Here is an 18510-nt window from a genome sequence, read left to right on the forward strand (position 1 = left end):
AGATGCTGCCTGACCCACTGAATTACTCCAGCATTTTGTATCTCTCAGAGGATATACTGTAGGTTTAAGGTGAGGGGAGAAAGATTTACTAGGAATATGAAGGGCAACTTTTTTACACAAGGGGTGGTAGGTATATGGAACGACCTGCCGGAGGAGGTAGTTGAGGCAGGTACCATCACACGTTTAAAAAACATTTGGACAGGTGTATGGACAGGATAAGTTTAGAGGAATATGGGCCAAAGGCAGGCAAGTGGGACTAGGGAAGATGAGGCATGTTGGTGGTGAGGGCAAGTTGGGCAGAGGGGTCTGGTTCCATGCTGTATGTATGACACTAAGTGCTACCACGTTCTTTAAGAGTGGTCCAGATTGTGGGAGTATCACTTCAGCATCTCACCAGTATGCTCTCTCACACCCAATCTGCCAGCATTCTAAATTCCTGCATGTTATACCCTGGACTCTTGAGCAAAATGAAAAGCCCTCAGAACCTTCAGATAAACAGAGTTTACCACAGTGCTGCAAATGCAGACACTGAACAGGCTCAAATAGAAACCACCACTATTGATGCTAGGAAACTGGGAGCCGCCGTATATGATTCACTGGCTTTGGTCAACAAACCAGCTAGATGTTCAGTCATTGGAGTCATCTCTTGTTGCTGTAGAGCTCCGAAATGTCATGAGGAGTTTGTAAGATCACCGCAGAGAGCTCAGCAACATGTTCAATCATGAGGAAACCCATCATCTTAGAAAAGCCAGGCCCTCCTCTGCCCCTGGTCTCGGCCACGTAGAAATAAAATGCATTTCACTCGCTTTAAAAGGCACATCATAAACTGCAATGAATCGTGAACTGTGGGCTTTTGCAAATATCTTCGGGTCTCTCTTGGAAGTGGTTCGACACATAACAGCCTCAGCGGCACGGTAGTGCAGCGGTAGAGTTGCTGCTTTACAGCGAATGCAGCGCCGGAGACTCAGGTTTGATCCTGACTACCGGTGCTGTCTGTAAGGAGTTTGTACGTTCTCACCGTGACCAGCGTGGGTTTTCTCCGAGATCTTCGGTTTCCTCCCACACTCCAAAGACGTACAGGTATGTAGGTTAATTGGCTGGGTAAATGTAAAAATTGTCCCTAGTGGGTGTAGGATAGTGTTAATGTACGGGGATCACTGGGTGGCACGGACTTGGTGGGCCGAAAAGGCCTGTTTCCGGCTGTATATATATGATATGATATGATATGATACTCACTGGCTGTTGTGGCTTTAATGAGTATTTACCATTACCAAGAACCATTCTGTAATTAGTAGAAACAGTGCCAAATATCGCCCGGTGCCTAAAATCATGTTTGAAAACAATCCTTCATCAGGAATGCAATAGCAGTATCAAAGTGTTATGCAGTCACGGAGATCTAACCTAACAAAAGTACCGAGTGGAAAATGAACAGATGCCTCCTATGAATACACACACGGGATTTGCTGGCTGAGCTAATCAGGCTCTATTTGAATTAGTCTCAAAATTATATCCTTGTGTCACTTTTTTACAATTCACATTGTCAAAATGTGTGACATTTGCTCTCCACAAACGAAATGCCAAAGAATGTCAATGGGTCCCAGAAAGTGAAAATCAAGGCCAGCAAGTTGCACCTAATTGCTCTTGTTTTCTTAACTTGACTTAATATAAGGTGGAATGCCGTTGGAGTGGAACGCTAGAAACTCCACATACTTATTAACATCTGTGTGGTCACACAAGAGAGAGAGACTTGTTCAGTTTCACGAGTCGCTATTCTGCCTCTGACATACTGTTAAAGTTGCTCTCTCATCCATCCTTTAATGGATAATAGCCAAATCCCAGCAGACAGCCACAGCCTTTCATTTAGTTCGATTTAGTTTGCGTGAAGGCAATGTCTTCTTTTGATGGTGCTGTCCAAAGAGAGTCATTATTGGCCAAGTGTTTCTGGTTTTCCATCAACCACCTACTCTAATTCAGTGGTACTGTGTCAGGCCTCAAAACAAATCAATGATATAATCTTGAAGTAATTCGTCATTCATTTTACCGATTGCACTGGTGTTGTGTTCCTGAGCTTCCCCTCTTCCCACCAGCATGTCTGTTTATCAAAATCACTGCTCCACGTTATGTTGGAAAAACAACTATTCTACTCTTTACCAAAGGTCTGCTAAAATATTCTCAGTTGTTGATTAATTAGGTAGAGATTATTGGCAAGGGCCATATAATTTGGATTGATAACACCAATTATTTGGGCATCATGCGAGCTGGTAGGTTATTTGCAGTGAATGTGAAATTGCTGGTCAGGTCTTGCCAGGTGGCCTATTTTTGCAAAGCAATCTGAGTGTGTACACAAGGAACTGCAGGTGCTAATTCAGAAAAAAAGTTACAAATTGCTGGAGTAACTCAGTATTTCAGTTTGGGACTCTTCTTCAGACTGAAGAAGGCTCACTACCCAAATTGTTGCCTATCCATGCTCTCCAGAGATGCGATCTGACCTACTGAGTTACTCCAGTACTTAGTATCTCCATTTGAGTATTGGTCTGTAGGATCTCCATTTGTCCTGCAGAATTTGGGTATTGTTTGTCCTCGCTTCCTCTCCACAAAGATTCCAGGACTCCATCGAGCATGCTCTCGTCTGTTTCTCTCTCAGTCCCGCATTATCCTCAGTTATAAAAGGTCAACTGTAGCCTTAAAAACTAGTGGGCCAGCACCACGTCATTCACAATAGTCACAACCAGAGCTGCTGGCTCATGATACTGGCCAACTAAAGGGTCCAGAATAGCACAATTAGCACTGACTAGGTGGTACGGTGACACAGCTGGTAGAGTTGCTGTCTCACTGTGCCAGAGACACGTATTCCTGACCTTGGGTGCTCTGTGTGGGTTTTTTTCTGGAGGCTATGGTTTCCTCCCACATTCCAAAGACGTGTGAGTTTGTTGATCAATTGACCTCTGTAAATTACCCTTAGTGTGTGCAGGGAGTGGATGCAAAAGTTCGATAATGTAGAATTAGTGTGATCTATTGTTGGCGTGGACTCAGTGGGCTGAAGAGACTGTATCCATGTTGCACCTCTAAACTAAACTAAGACTGGGCATGGTGACCAATACAATTACCATGCAGCAAAGCTGGCTGTTTAGTTTAGTTTAGAGATGCAGTGTGGAAACAGGCCCTTGGGCCTACCGAGTCAGGGCCGACCAGAGATCACCCACATACTCGTTCTGTTCTGCACACTAAGGATAATTTACAGAAGCCAATTAACCTACATACTTGCACGTCTTTGGGAAGTGGGAGGAAACCAAACCACCCGGAGAAAACCCACGCAGTCACAGGGAGAACCTACAAGCTCCATAAAGAAAGCACCCGTAGTCAGGATCGAACCCGAGTCTCTGGCGCCATAAGGCAGCAACTCTGCCGCTGCTGGCCACAATCATGTTATTAATGTGTCTTGATCTTTGCACCAGATTTTTAGACTTTCAGATTTCTAGACTTTCAAATTTCTGTCGCTCTGGCTGAAGAGGAACAGAAAGTGAACTCAAGTGTGGCATGGTGGTGCAGCGGTAAAGTTGCTGCCTTAGAGCACAGAGTGCCATAGACCCGGGTTTGATCCCGACTACAGGGGCTGCCTGTATGGAGTTTGTATGTTCTCCCTATGACCGCGTGGGTTTTCTCCGGACTCTTCAGTTTCCTCCCACACTCCAAAGACGTACAGGTATGTAGGTTAATTGCCTTAGTATGAATGTAAAATTGTCCCTAGTGAGTGTAGTCAAGTGTGAAAGTGTGGGGATCACTGGTCGGTGGGGACTTGGTGAACCGAAGGGCGTGTTTCTGTACTGTTTCTCTAAACTAAATGAAACTAACCTCCTCTCTATTCCATCTTCCAATCCTGTACTTGCCACTGGTACAATATTTGCCTTGATCTGGAACTGTGTGGCCCACACACTGCTGAAAACACTCAGTGATTTTATCTGATTGGCAGCTGATTAGAATCAGAGGAAAGTGTCTGAAGAATGAGGCGGTTTATTTTATTTTCTTCCTTGTACTTCAAATGGAGTTCTGAACCTACTAATATAATTTGTCGAAAGGGCAAACTGAAAGGAACAATGTGATATTGAGACAGATGAACTTCTGTTGAACTAGCCTTGGAGGAGGAAAAGTCAATAATTTTCAGCATCTCAATGATTAATATTTGATTGGCAGCACTGCAAGGTGGCAAAAGTGGAAACTTATGTGAAACTGTGGTGGTAGAGTTGGTGCCTTACAGTGCCGGAGCCCCGGGTTCAATCCCGACTATGGGTGTTGTCTGTACAGAGTTCGTACGTTTTCCATGTGACCTGCGTGGGTTTTGTCCAAGATCTTCGGTTTCTTCCCACAGTCCAAAGACATACAGGTTTATAGGTTAAATTGGCTTGTAAATTGTCCCTAGTGTGTAGAATAGATTTAGTGTACGGGGATCGTTGGTCGGTGCAGACTTGGTGGGTCGAAGGGCCTGTTTCTGTGCTGTATCTCCAAAACACCTAAATGGGTACATTTATAACAAAGACTTTCCTCGTTGAGCAAGTGGACACATCACAAGCCTCACATGGACACACATTACTTTGGACAGTAAGCTTGCAAAACATAACACTGTAATTGTTGCAGTTTTACAATATCAGATAACTATCTGCCAAAACAGGTAGAGAAAAAAAACATGCGGATGCTGGTTTAAATCGAAGGTAGACACAAAATGCTGGAGTAACTCAGCGAGTCAGGCAGCATCTCTGTAGAGAAAGAATGGGTGATGTTTCGGGTCGAGAAGGGTCTCGACCCGAAACATCACCCATTCCTTCTCTCCAGAGATGCTGTCATCAGTCTGAAGAAGGGTCTCGACCCAAAACATCACCCATTCCTTCTCTCCATAGATGCTGCCTGACCCTCTGAGTTACTCCAGCATTTTGTGCCAAAACAGGTATCTGAATCATAAAGATACAATGCTCCTTTCATCTCTGATCAACGCTATTCGGCAAGTCAGATTGTTCAACTTCGTTCAATAGTCCAGAACAAATCAAAGATCTTACTTCATGGTTAGCAGTCGTTTGGTCAATAATGCCACAAATTTGTTTATACTCATGTGTCTGGGAGGATTTTCTTGAAGGGAAGGGAATTTTGCCTTTGAAAGAATTTCAAGTGCAAATACAAAGGTTTTGAAACTAAATTTCATGCTCAATGCAGCAGGAATTTAAAAACATTTTTTTTTTTCACGCTTTTCCTTTTTGTTTCAAGGGAAGCACAGTGGTGCAACAGTAGAGTTGCTGCCTAATAGCCCCAGATTGGATCCCCACTACAGGTTGTGTCTGTACGGAGTCTGTATTTCCTCCCTGTGACCGCGTGGGTTCTCATCGAGTAATCCGGTTTCCTCCCGCACTCCAAAGTTTGTAGGTTAATTGGTTTCTGTAAACTGTCCCTAGTTAAAGGATACTGCTAGCATACGGGGAGAATGTAAAAACTCTGTACAGCCAGCACCTGTAGTCAGGATCGAACCTGGGTCTCTGGCACTGTAAGGCAGCAACTCTACCCCTGCGCCACTGTGCTGTCCTTCTTTAAGATCACTGCGCAGACTCCTATGGTCCAAGAAATATAGTCCCAGTCTGCCCAACATTTCCCTAAAGCTCAAGTTCCTGCGTCTTGGCAACATCCTTGTAAATCTTCTCTGTATCCTCTCCAGCTTATCGCCTGCTCCTATTTTCTAGTTTTGTTCATGAAAGGAGGATGATACCAGAATACCATCAAAATTGCAAATATTTGCCTGGCCCAGATTCATAGGCTTGCTTCCAGGGCATTCAAAAGGTTGAAAGTCAGAATGTAGACATCCTTTCTTGGGGAGAGGGCCATGACCGAAGAGCACAGCAAATGGAGAAGGATATCCTGAGGGTTGCAATCTGATAACTGAAAGAGCAGCACCTGGGCATGGAAAGGAAGAACGTTAAGGATGAAGCCAATATCAGAAAAAGGAAGAGGACAGAGCTAAAGGGAGATATGGAGGGGAAGCATTTAAAGGTTAACTCTTGGAGGATATGGGCAATTTAAAAAGGTCGTAAATGATGCATCTGGGCTAAATAACATCTTTGAGGCTTGCAGATTTGATGCCTGTAACAAGGCCTGTAATAAGTGGTGTTGCACAGGGATTGGTGCTGCGTCCACTGTTGTTCATCATTTATATTAATGGTTTGGATGTAAACATAGATGGCACAATTAGCAAGTTTGCAAATGACAGTAAAATAGGTGGTATAGTGAACAGTGAAAATGGTCATCTAAGATTACAATGGGATCTTAACCATCTGGACCAGTGGGCAGACGGAGTTTAATTCAATTAAATGAGAGCTGTTGCATTTTGGAAGGGCAAACTTGAGCAGGACTTGCACAATGTATTGCAGAGGCCTGAGGGGTGTTGTAGAACAGAGAGACCTTGGGGTGCAGTTACATATTTCAATGAAAATGACAGCATGGTTAGATGGGACGGTGAAGACGGCATTTGGCATGCTCGCCTTCTCGGTCAGAGTATTCAGTGCAGGAGTTGGGATATCATGTTACAGCTGTACAAGACGTTGATAAAGCCACATGCACATTGTTCAGCGTTCTAGGTGCCTTGCTGTAGGAGAGATGTCACTAAACTTTAAAGGGTGCAAATAAAATTTATGATGATATCAAAATGTCTAGAATTGTAAGGAGAAGCTGGAAAGGCTTGTTCTTTTATCTCTGGAGCATAACAGGTGGGACGTGAGGGACACAAAGTGCTGGAGTAACACAACGAGTCAGGCAGCATCTCTGGAGAAAAAGGGTGGGTGACATTTCGGGTCGGGACCCTTCTTCAGTTGTCCTTCTTCATACATCCTTTTTTCTGCAGAGATGCTGCCTGACCCTTTGAGGTACTCCAGCACCTTGTGGCTATCTTTGGTATAAACCAGTATCTGCAGTTCTTCGTTTCGACATAAGGGACAATTTATTTTTCTACATCGTGGGTGGTGCATACATGGAACTATCTGCCAGGTAGAGGCAAGTACTATTTTGACATTTGAAAGACACAGACAGGTACATGGATTGGAAAGGCTTGGAGAAATATGGGCCACCCACTGGCAAAGGGGACTAGTTTCTTTTTGGTCAGCATGTTCATGTTGGACCAAAGGGCCTGTTTCAGTGTCACTCCAGAACTTTATGACAATGATTTTTTTAAAAAGCCAAGTGATACAGAATGAATTAGTGACCTGGCAACGACATGTGTCAAATCAACAAACTTCCCTCTTGTGTTTTCAAATTAAAAACAGAACATTAATTCAGTGTAACTTATCGTTAATCCTCTGACATTTGTTCTTGTCACTACTGTGCAGTTGCCAGGCAAAGGGAAAACTGGGGATATGTGGTGTGGAGGAAGGGAGGCACTGAACATGGTGCCATCCTTTAATCCACGGAAGAAGCTAAAATTAGGTTAGTAATGCAGTAATGTTGGGTTAATATTCTGCAGAAACCAGTCAAAAGAATGAAAAGGTAAACCATTAGAAAGGAAATTTCTTGCAAGTATATTTTAAAATAATCTGGGGTTAATAGAATACTGTAACAATTATGTGTCTACTGTTAAATTCTATTCCAGTCTTTACTATCAATAAGCGTTGAAGGAGGTCCAATTAAGATGGCAATTCAAGAAATCTGTTATTTACAATAGATGCAGTTATCATATTTCTGAAATTTATGATTAAAACTTAGTTAAGGATTATATCACTCACAATTGACTGATTCAGTCCATTAACAGCCTGGGTTTAGGAATAATCTAGCAATCAGATAATATTTTGGGATTAAATGTATAGAATTATAGCATGTTATAGAGGTGAAAATTCCAAATAAACCATTGCACAGAGGAAAAAGAAGCCATTTTGCACTCAAATGCATGGATTTAACAGCACACTGCAGATAAAAACCTTAAAAGCATCTGCAAGGCACATTTGCCAAAGTGAATTTCTTGGCAGAACACAAAACATTTGAACGTCATTGACCAAGGCTTTGATTTCACTGATGACTTGCTGTCCTACTGTTAAAATCCAACCTGCATCTGACGAGGAAGTTTGCAGAATCCTAATATGCCGACTGTAATTCAAATATATAGCTCAATGGTAGGTGAATACAATTTAAAATAAAACATTAAACTTGTCACTGCATGCATCTGGTTTTAGAATTTGTTGCTTCAATATAATTGTTTCATGGTCTTGTTTTGCAAACTGATTAAGTATTTTAAAATAAAGTTCCTTTAATGGGCAATCACAGTAGGATCCATCAATTGTTCAATGCGTAAAATGCCACAATGCAGTATTGATGGTTACATTGACCAGAATGGATCCAGTTATTTGATGATCCCCTCAAGCTCCTCAATTTGAGAATGTTGGAAGGCAGTCACTATCACAACTCCTAATCACCTTTTTGTTAGAAAGTGTGTGCATGTCAAGAGTGTTTTATTGATATATATATATATAGTTTGGAGCTTATTTGGAGGTTGTAGTTTTTAATAACCATATAACAATTAACAATTACAGCACGGAAACAGGCCCGTTCGGCCCTACCAATCCACGCCGACCACTTTCTCTGACCTAGTTTCATCTACCTGCTCTCAGACCATAACCCTCCAATCCCCTCCCATCCATATACCTATCCAATTTACTCTTAAATAATAAAATCGAGCCTGCCTCCACCACTTCCACCGGAAGCTCATTCCACACAGCCACCACCCTCTGAGTAAAGAAGTTACCCCTCATGTTACCCCTAAACTTTTGTCCCTTAATTCTGAAGTTATGTCCCCTTGTTGGAATCTTCCCCACTCTCAAAGGGAAAAGCCTACCCACGTCAACTCTGTCCGTCCCTCTTAAAATTTTAACCTGATGGTTATAGGGAAGTTGCTGCTCCTGACACTGGACGTTCCAGTTTTCAGGCTCCTGTACCTTCTTCCCGACGGGAGGAGTGAAATAAGAGAGTGACCTGGATGGTGTGGGTCACAGATGATACTGGGTGCCTTTTTGAGGTAGCAACTCCTGGAGATCCCTTCGATGGTGGGGAGGTCAGTACTCTTGATGGACTGGGCTGTGTTCACCAATTTTTGCAATCTTCTTCTTTCCTGGGTGTTCACGTTGCCGAACCAGGCGGTGATGCAACCAGTCCATATGCATGAGAGGGCATTCGTTGAGAGCAGAAGTGAAATGTAGATAAGATGGATGGATCCAGGTTCAGCCTGCAGACCTAAGAACTGCTCACCTTCAAATGTAAAGAAGTAGGAAATGCATTACGTTGCATTGGTTTCTTGGCACAAATCAAGGCCAAGAGGACCAATTTAGAACATAGAACAGTACAGGAACAGGCCCTTCATCCCACAATGTCCATGCAGAGCATGATGGCAAGTTAAACCAATCACTGCCTGCATGTGATCCATATTCCTCCATTCCCTGTAGAAACATGTGCCTTTCCAAAAGCATCTTAATAGCCACTATTGTGTCTGCCTCCATCACCATCAGAACACCTCCATCACGTTCCAGGTACCCATCACTGTTTAAAAAACCTGCCCCGTATGTCTCCTTTGAACTTTACCACTCTCACCAATTTCATGACTTTGATCACCATTTTGCGCTTATTGCATCTGGAAAGGTGACCTTGCGTGGTGTGGGCCTCAGGTGATGCTGGCTGCCTTTTTGAGGCAGCACTTAAAAAGGCAGTGTTACTATATCTATCTATATCTATATATATATCTAGTTTTGTTCGGCTTGCATTCAACTGATTACCATGGCCCAAGAAGAAACCACTAAATTATGTAAAAGCTCATATTTCAGTTGCTCCGGACACGTTGAGAAAAGCAGTCCGGAGGAGCAGGGAACAGTAACATTGTTGGAGATCAACTTTCGTATTGGCAAGGAAAATACTTTAAGGGCCAGTCCCAGTTATGCGATTTATAAGGCGACTGCCGGCCTCTATCAAAGTCATAGCAGATCGCCGAAAAACATAATTTTTTTACCCTACAACAATGTCTACGACAATGACCACGACAATGCCCGCGACAATGCCCGCGACAACCTACCACCTAGGCGACGGCAAGCTGCGACCTAGTCCGCGACCTAGGACGTCCACTACGACAGGGACCACGACAAGCTACGATAACCAACATCAACCTGCACTTTAATGTTAAAGGATCACAATTAACTGTTGCTGTTCTTTCTTCCTCCCTGGCATGTGATCATGAATAACACTCAGGGTCAGCGTAGGGATCACATTTCTCAGGGGCTGTTCTCTCTTGCTCTTTTGAAGACGTCTTGAGAGGACAATCAGGATCCTTGGAAGGGTCACCGTTCTCAGTGGTTCCTCTTTCTTGCTCGCTGGTGCGGGATTGGGAATTACACTCAGGATCAGCGGGCGGGTCACACTTCTCCGCACCAGATCTCTGCTTTTCCCTGGCGTAATATAGAGAGTAATAACACTCGGGATCAGAGTGCGGATCACAGTTCTCAGTGGCGTCTCTTTGCTGCTCTCTGGACCGAGTTTGGGAATTACATTCGGGATCGGTGCATGAATCACAATTCTCTTTGTTGTTCCCTGTCCTGGTATCGGGAATAACACTCAGGATCAGTGTACGGGTGACAGTTTTCGGTGTCTTCTCTATGTCGCTGTCTAGCTTCATGCCGGGAATAACACTTGGGATCCATGTATGGATCACAGTTCTCCGAATCTCTTAATTGTTGTTCCCTAGCCGGGTGTCAGGCGTTACACTCAAGATCAGTGTATGGATCGCAGTTCGAGTCTCTTCTTTATTGTTCCCTAGCCTGGTATCGGGCGTTGCACTCGGGATCCATGTAAGGATCACAGTTCTCTATGTCCACTCTGTGCTCTTCCCTATCCCTGGATTGTGATCTGCATTCGGGATCAGTGCGTGAATCACAGTTCTCCGAGTCTCCTCTTTGTTCCAGTCTAGCTCTGTATCTGGAATAACACTCGGGGTCAGAATACGGATCACAGTTATCTGTGTCTCCTCTTCGTTGTTCCCAAGCCAGGTATCGGGAATAACACTCACGGTCAGTGTATGGGTCACAGTTCTCTGTGGCCACTCTTTGTTCTTCCCTCGCCGTGGATTGTGATCTGCAATCAGGATCAGTGCGTGGATCACAGTTCTCTGTGTCGCCTCTATGTTTCAGCCTGGCCTAGTATCGGGCGTTGCACTCTGGATCCGTGTATGCAGTTCTTGAAGTCTCTTTGTTGTTCCCTAGCCTGGTAGCGGGCGTACACTCCGAACTAGGCAGCATACCATGGCAGAATGACATTATCTGAAGACCAGCAGCAAACAGCCCACTCCACAAGCAGAGGTCCAGGAAGAGAGCCCCCAAATGACCACAACCCATGCCCCTTTCCAGTGCCCCCCACACCCTCCCAAAGGAGTTTATTTTTCGATGTAGTGCATGGGTTGTGTTGGTTTTGTTTCTATGATCGAAAAAAAATTGTCTTTAAATGCAGTGAATTGTTTGTCTTTGTGTTAATTTTAAATGATAAGAGTTCGGCTTTCAACGTAGTCAAATGTTTGTGTATGTGTTTGCTTCATTGATCTAAATAAATGAAAAGAGTTCTCATTTACATGCAATTTACATTGGTCAAAATGAATGAGACTAGAATCTTTGAATGAGATACCATGATAAAGTACTTAGAAACGCAATAAATTCAGATTCCACTTTTTTTTTAAAAATCACCAAAATCAACTTTATTCAAATAAACTATATTCCAATGAAAGATGGATAACTACATGCAAAAATCTTAAAACAAAACTTCAAACAATTACAAAATATACCTAAAAAGTGGTCTGGCCGTACCTTGCTGTCGGTATGGTCAGGTGCCCGCTCCCTTTGACAGCATCGCGACCTCCGCCCCCATTCCACAGCTGGCTGTTGCAGCAGAACTTCTGTGGACGGGTTTTGACAGTTCCTGTCGCACCTCGTCTTCTCCTGATCCCGGTACCTGTCGCCGGTTGACGTCGGTAGTCACCAATGAAATTAATCCGTCCTCAGTACTGGCGACAACCTGCAACAGCGCCCACGACAAACTACGATCATTGGCGACAAGCCAGCTGTCGCCGAAAAATTTCGGAGGTTAGTTTTCCCGCGACGAGCCGAGATCTGCTACGACTCATTGGAGACTACTCACGACCATGCCCGCAACACCCCGGCGAACATGCGGCGACAGCCTAGTCGCTGGCAGTCGCCTTTAAAATCGCCGAACTGGGACAGGCCCTTTAGGATATGGCATGAATTTTCTACAGTGACTTTCTGCACACGGTTTTTGTTTTACTTGAAGTTTTATGACGTAAATTAACCACAATGTTTAGGAGCAGGAAGAATAAAATTGACCAATTTTTGTTTGGCAATGAATCAGACAATACCTGTTTAAATGCTCCCGAAGCTTTGCAGGTGATAAAACACACATCTAAGACAGCTTCACATCTGAGAATATGTTCAGATGATGTTTCATAATACAACACCTTTTTACATGAAGATGCAATTTTATCTCAAGCAGCACGAGCTGTTGTTTGAGTGCTATTCACAACATTCAAATACACCTTGGTATCCCAGTCATGAGTCTTTGAAAAACAAGCTGGCATAAGACAATTTTTATGTAGGGTTAAAGCACCTGATTTTCAACATATCATTCTGCTACAAGATAACCTTGTAATTCTATTTTATTTATCTTTTTGCTGCCTATTTCCGATTTTCAATTTCTTTACAGAAATTAGGTATTTGAATTTACTCTGAAGCTTACCGAAGAGCTTGTCCTAATTTTTCAAGGCAATAAAACCATCCCTATGGCTTTGTGACAACTTTGATAGAGGCGTGTCACTCCTTAAAGTGTTCCTTTGTGGAACCATTAACCATGTTAGCAAAGAGTAGACCTCGCCAACCACTAGCCATCTGCTCGTTTGACTCTATCTCTCTCTCTCTTAGAGTTTAGTGGCGACAAAATTCCTTGAGTGAATACATTTTAACAGCTTGCAGTAAATATAGGATTAACATAAGGATGATTTGCATCAGGGTGCATGGAATCTCTTCATTCAGCATGCTGCTTCCTGATTGACAGTGAAGGTTGAGGGAGATAACGGTGAGAGATTGCAGTACCATGTGTCTGCCAACCTCTGTGTTCTGCACTTTGGGGGGAGTACAACAATGTGATGAAACTTGATGGCTCTGTCATGAAGCTGCATTGCATTCATGCAAAACTGTACGAATTCCCCAGCTCTCCTAACAAGTCTGTCAGCTATTCGAATAATCTATGCTAGGCCATTAGTCTGGAAGGTTTGACACTGATTCCCTTCGGTCGCTTGAATTAAACCAATGGCACAAACATTGAATGTGGTGGGAATTATCACAACAGTGCTGTCAGATCAGGTGATTTAACCCGGGTTTCATACAGTAGCTGGTACAGTTTGGTTCTGCCTTGCTCTGAAGCACACTTGGTTTAGTTTAGGTTAGAGATACAGCATGAAAATAAGCTCTTTGGCTCACTCAGTCCACACCGACCATCAATCACCGTGCACGATTTCTGTGCCCTACGCACTAGGGGCAATTTACAGAAGCCGATTAACCTACAAACCCGCACGTCTTTGGGATGTGGGAGGAAAACGGAGCACCCAGCGAAAATGCACGAGGTCACAGGGAGAACGTGCAAACTCCGTACGAACAGCACCCGAGGTCAGGATCTAACCCGGGTTTCCGGCGCTCTGGACATGGCTTATAACAAGAGAGTTTACTTCTCAAGGTGGCAACAGATGAGGGTATCAAGAGGCTCAGGCTGTTAGGCCACATGGTTCCATCTTCTGGCAGTGTCCTTGACCCAGACTTGCTGGACCAGATCTTTGACTGACAAAGTGATCACAGCCAAGGTAGACAGTCAGAACATTCTCCCCAGGGTGAAAATGTCAAAGACTAGAGGGCATAGCTTTAAGGAGAGGTGCATAGAGTCATGCAAAATGGAAACCGGCCTTGAGCCCAACTTGCCCACACCGACCAACAAGTCTCATCTAAACCAGTCCCACCACCTGCATTTGACCCATATCCTTCTAAACCTGTCCTATCCAAGTACCTGTCTAAATGTTTCTCAAATGTTGCGATAGTACCTGCCTCAACTACCTTCTCTGGCAGCTCTTTCCATGCACCCTTTGTGCCTTAGAGCATCCTTAGAGCCCATCCGAAGCACAAGCCTTGGATGAACATGGAAGTTCTGCCTCTGCCCAAATTCAGGCCTGATGCCTCAAAAAGGATGACCCTTGTTGTACAAGAATGATCTTCACAAGGCGATCAGCAATGCCAAGAGAGAATTCTAGAGAAAGCTAGAGGCTCAATTCAATCATGTGGATGCAGGTGACTGGCAGGGTACGAATACCATTGTCAGCTACAAGCTGAAATTGGGGGTAATCTTTGGCAATGACATCTCTACCGGATGAGATCAAAGCTTTTTATGTCTGTTCTACCAACATGTCTCCCCCCCCCCCCCATCCCCCACCCTCTGCTGGCTCTGTCCCAGATATCTCAGCTGCAGGTGTGATCTGCTTTCACAATGGTAACTTCTCAGATTGCAGCAGACCGGGATGGGGTTCTGAAAATGCTCGCCAATCAGTGTCTGTGGATGTGTTCACTGTCTCACTTCATCAGTCTACTGTCGCCATCTGATTCCATGAAACCTGCATCATTTCACTCAACAAGAAAGGTAAAATGTTCTATCTCAATAACTCCGGCCCACAATGATATGCTTTGAAAATTTGGTAATGGCTTATATCTAAGCCAGCCTCCCAGACAATCTGCATCCCTTGCAGTTTGCATGCAGGAAACATAGATCCACAAAAGACGCCATCACATTTGCACCATATTCAGGGCTGGATGTCCTTGACAAGAACAACATTTATTCAGGTTGTCATTTATTGATGAGAGCTTAACATTCAACACTAAACTAATGATGCTCATCTCTAAAATCATAGACCTTGGCCTTGGGGCCTCCATCTGCATGTGGTTTTTGGACTTCCTGACCAGCAAAGCCACTTAGGTAGAATTTGCCGTAACATTTCATCCATCCTGACCTCCAACACTGGTGCTGTGCGCTGACACCCCTGCTCCAGTCCCTGGACACCCATGATAATCATGCCATGTATCGTGCCCATTCAATCTTTATGTTTGCTGATGATATCACCGTCATCAGCTGGATGAGCCGGAGACAGGGAAGCGATTTGATGCCTTGTGTCATGGTGTTAAGAGCAGCAACCCAGACCTTACCCTCAGTATTAAAGAGTCGGTTGTTGGCCTAGAGATGGGAGGGGGGGGGGGGGGGGAAGGGGGATGTTGAGTGGTGAACACAATCCGATCCACATCAATAGAGATGCTGTAGAGAAGGTTGACAGCTTAAATTCACCAGGCATGTCATTCTGCACGTCCACAAGGATTCCCTCAAACTTCATAAGTTCATAGGAGCAGAATTAGGCCATTTGGCCCATCGATTCTGCTCTGCCATTTGGTTGATCTATTTTACCGTCTCAACCGCATTTTCCTGCCTTCTCCCAATAATCTTTTACATCCTTGCTCATCAAGAATTTGTCAATCTCCACTTTACAAATACATAATGACTTGGTGTCCACAGCTGTCTGTGGCAATCAATCCCACCGATTCACCACCCTCTGGCTAAGGAGCGCGTGAAAAGGCACCCAAGCCAGATCACTCTGCATGCTGGTCCCAAAAAGCAAATCTGCTATCACTCATTGCAATCACTCTCCTCTTTTCAACTCCTACTCCTGTAACGTGTACACTGTGGACGGCTCGATTATAATCATGCAGAGTCTTTCTGACTGCATGGCATGCAACAAAAAGCTTTTCACTGTATCTCAGTGCATGTGACAATAAACTAAACAAAGTAAATTCCTTACGGATAGAAAGCACTGAATCCATAAGAAATTCTTGCCTAAAGAACGTCTGCTGGAATACATCTCAGTTCTGCTCTTGACTGCCTGAACCTGCAGAATGTGGTGAACATATCCCAGTCCATCGCAGGCTCATCATTGCCTTCCATTCAGTCCATCGTCATGGTGCATTGCTTCAGGAAAGCTGGAGGTATGGTCAAGGATGAGTCACTTTTCCTTTCAGAGTTCCTTTTCTCCCTTTTATACAGGATTGTTCCTCACAGCCATCAGACTCCCAAACAAATCACCTCTTTCTCACTCCCTTCCCAGAGGCGGCACTGTGGCGCAGCGGTAAAGCTGCTGCTGTCACACAGCTGCTGTGACCCGGGTTCGATCCCGACTACGGGTGCTGTTGTCTGTATGGAGTTTGTACGTTCTCCATGCGACCTTTCTCCGGGGGCTCCGTTTGCCTCCCACACTCCAAAGACGTGCAGGTTTGTAGGTTAATTGACTCCTGTAACATTTTGAATTGCCCCTAGTGTGTAGTTTAGTGCTAGTGCTGGTCAGTGTGCACTCAGTGGGCTGTAGGACCCGTTTCCACACAGCATCTCTAAAGTAATCTTGAAACTCTAAAGGTGCTGCTCTGCACTCTTACTCCTTACTCTACCTCATTCAGTTAAGGTTTTGCACTTTACTATTTTCGTTTTCCATTACCCCAGATTGCACTATAATTTCTGCATCATTCTGCGTTTTACACTCGCCAATGCATTTATTGTTATATATATCATTACCATGTATATTGTGTACTCCACGAGTTTCATGCCAACAAGGAATTTCATTGCACCCTGGTGTTTATGATTATAAACTAATCTGATCTGACATTTGGATTTGAAAGGCAAGCGTCAGTAATAATGGCTATGAAACAACTTAGTTGTAAAAACCCATGAGTCCAACGACTTCCTTTAAGGAAGACATCTGCTTTCTTAGTCTAGGCTCTATGCAAAATAAAAACAAAGGGCTGGAAACATTCAGCAGGTCAAGCAGAAAGATGATATAATGTTCTAGGTTGAAAAGCTTTCAGAGACTTCTTCTGTTTCTCATTCCATGAGTACTGTCTGGCCCGCTAAGTGCTTCTGGCATTTTGGCCTGTTTTCTCATTTCAAATTTCAGCATCCGCGATTTTTCGTTTTGGGCCAATACGTGACATCTGACCCTCTATTGTCACTGCCTTTCAATTTGTCTCTTACATAACCCGGCAAGGCATTTAGTTCAAGAGGAATTAGAGATGAAAACCCATAACCACTGGACGTATCAGCAATGTCCAGTGACTGGTGGGTAAATACAAACGTCCACGAGCCACACGCCACGAGTGCCACGGCAAGACGGGGCCAAGGCCCGTGAAGATGGCCAAGACCAAGGATCACCCGCCGCGGATGGAGGACTTGCTCATCGAGGGCGGAGGACCCACCCGGAGGCTCGGCTTGTCCTCTGCAGACTCTAATCCCGGCCCCGAGCCACCGAGAATGAGGGCCGTTGAGAGTGAAGGGGGAACCCGGAGGAGGTCTGCCAAGAACGAAGGGGGGACTCAGTGGTGGGCCGCATGCTGCCATGTGCAGTAACAGGCAGAAGATGGGTCTGTTCGGTGAATGTTTGTAACTGTGTCGTCGTCGGAAACACTGGTGTACTGATTAGGTGAGGTCTGCTGTATGATTTTACCCGATTCTATGCAGAATAAAGTATTTCACGGTACCTAGGTACATGTGACATTAAAGTATCACTGAATCTTTGCATCATTGTGCTGCAAACAATGTTTGCACTTACTCTTGCTCATAGACAATAGACAATAGACAATAGGTGCAGGAGTAGGCCATTCAGCCCTTCGAGCCAGCACCGCCATTCAATGCGATCATGGCTGATCACTCTCAATCAGTACCCCGTTCCTGCCTTCTCCCCATACCCCCTCACTCCGCTATCCTTAAGAACTCTATCCAGCTCTCTCTTGAAAGCATCCAACGAACTGGCCTCCACTGCCTTCTGAGGCAGAGAATTCCACACCTTCACCACCCTCTGACTGAAAAAGTTCTTCCTCATCTCCGTTCTAAATGGCCTACCCCTTATTCTCAAACTGTGGCCCCTTGTTCTGGACTCCCCCAACATTGGGAACATGTTATCTGCCTCTAATGTGTCCAATCCCCTAATTATCTTATATGTTTCAATAAGATCCCCCCTCATCCTTCTAAATTCCAGTGTATACAAGCCCAATCGCTCCAGCCTTTCAACATACGACAGTCCCGCCATTCCGGGAATTAACCTAGTGAACCTACGCTGCACGCCCTCCATAGCAAGAATATCCTTCCTCAAATTTGGAGACCAAAACTACACACAGTACTCCAGGTGCGGTCTCACCAGGGCCCGGTACATCTGTAGAAGGACCTCTTTGCTCCTATACTCAACTCCTCTTGTTACGAAGGCCAACATTCCATTGGCTTTCTTCACTGCCTGCTGAACCTGCATGCTTCCTTTCATTGACTGATGCACTAGGACACCCAGATCTCGTTGAACTCCCCCTCCTCCTAACTTGACACCATTCAGATAATAAT

General features: G+C 44.5%; 1 protein-coding gene across 16 annotated transcripts in view; it reads right to left on the minus strand.

Moving 5' to 3' along the window:
* The window catches only part of tenm4 (teneurin transmembrane protein 4), a 1451267-nt gene that overhangs the window by 529137 nt on the left and 903620 nt on the right, over positions 1-18510 (minus strand). The window lies entirely within an intron of this gene.

Source organism: Rhinoraja longicauda, chromosome 7 (genome assembly GCF_053455715.1).
Source record: "Rhinoraja longicauda isolate Sanriku21f chromosome 7, sRhiLon1.1, whole genome shotgun sequence".
NCBI lineage: Eukaryota > Metazoa > Chordata > Chondrichthyes > Rajiformes > Arhynchobatidae > Rhinoraja > Rhinoraja longicauda.